Consider the following 1,856-nt stretch of genomic DNA (forward strand, 5'->3'; position numbering starts at 1 on the left):
GTCTCTCGCGTCGCTCCTTATATAGCCGCCGATCGGCCGAGTCCCCCACCCCAATCGGAAATTTCCGAACTTTACCGATTTCATTAATTATTATTTTTCCGCTGTAGTAACCAATAATTTATTAATTTTTGTATTGTAATCATAAATGTACGTTGTAAACAATTTGTTAATAACATTTTTAATTTGTTATTAACAATAGGTGCAATAATTTATAAACTTTCTGTAAATCATATATACGTTTTAACATAAATACATTATAAATTCAAGTAATAACCCAAAATTTTTTAATTTTTTCACTTTTATTATAAATTTACGTTGAGAACAATTTGTTATTAACAATAAATTGTATAATTTATACATATTTTAAAAATTATTACTGCATAATTCGTGCCTTCATAGGATAAATTTCGATGATACGTATACGTATGCCATACGTATTCGTTCCTCTGTATTTTTATCTAACATAAGGTATTGCGAGGGTGTTAAAAATGTTGGAAGATTCATCCCCATATTGTTAGTTAGGAGTTTATTTTTTAACAACTTTATATTAAAAAATCATTTGTATTTATATTTCGAATAACGAAACTGTTTCGGATTACAGGTAATTGAGAGAAATTTCTTATATTCGCGATTAGCATAAAAAATTACACGAATACGTATGCATGTTATGCATATAAAGAATGGAATCTACGGGGCGACGATTTTGGTGTGGATTACGCATAACTACGGCCCAGATACAGCTAGATGAACGAAGAATAATCGCGTGGCGGCAGATTCCTGCTTACGCGTTCATGATACACATTTTACAGTCATGTCAATATTGTTTATAATCCTAATAATATTTGCAGATAGTTTCTTCTTCGGAAAATCCACTAATCTAAAGTGCCTGGTCTCATAGCCACAGCCAGTGACACAAGGATGCTTGCAATGTTCCGTTGCAGGACATACTACATTCCGACCTTTTCTCTTTACATTCACAGCTCTATCCAGACAGTAGAGCACCTAGCACGTGTCGCACACCTTGCCTCTTTACCTATTTTATACCGTTATCTTTCTCTATACACGAGTACCCTCTGTACTAGTCGTACTGTGGTGGTCACCTTGCACTCGCCAGCAGAGAGATTCGAAGAAATTCGAGTATTCGATAAACCTGCAAAGGTATTCGATAAACTTACTGCTTCCTACATATAAAAGTTCCCGACCTGTCACTGATATCCCCGCGTCTGACTCACGACTCTGTCATCTAACCTGACTGAAGAATCCACTGACAGGTCTAGGCTCAATCACTGTCCCTCTCTTTTCTCCTGTCATCTTTCTCTCACATCCACTCTCCGTTCAGAAGAGTCGCCTCAGTTTCATCAATAAATACACATACATCGTAAAGAAATGCCAATGCCGTATTAACTTCTCACTCAAGTTGCGCACCCCTACCCGAAACGCGTTATTCAAGTCCGGTGTTCGTGGTAATGCAGCGTGTCACGATGCACGCCACGGAAACCCCAACGATTACTGGGCCAGCGGTTCGTCGCGAGCACGGTACCCAACGCCAGGTCTCGCGACAGGTACCCGACGCCTGGCGTCCACCGCGTGCGATTTGTCGCGCGAGGAACCGGCCGGGAACCCCGGTTAATCCATTACCGTGCGCCCTCTCGGTGTCCGCGCCGTCTCGGTTACCACGACGCCCACCAATTTGCTAACCATCGATTTCTGGCGTGCACCCTCTCGCAACGTGGCCCTTCTTCCCGCCGGTGTGGCGGACGCAAATAATACCGGGGCCGCCAATCGTGAATTCTAGACCCTTTCCATCCGCGTTTTTCCCCGCCATCGGTGGTGCTATCTTTGGAAACGCAGGCGCG

Source organism: Eufriesea mexicana, unplaced genomic scaffold (assembly GCF_001483705.2).
Source record: "Eufriesea mexicana isolate 0111107269 unplaced genomic scaffold, ASM148370v2 scaffold1137, whole genome shotgun sequence".
In the NCBI taxonomy this organism is placed as follows: domain Eukaryota; kingdom Metazoa; phylum Arthropoda; class Insecta; order Hymenoptera; family Apidae; genus Eufriesea; species Eufriesea mexicana.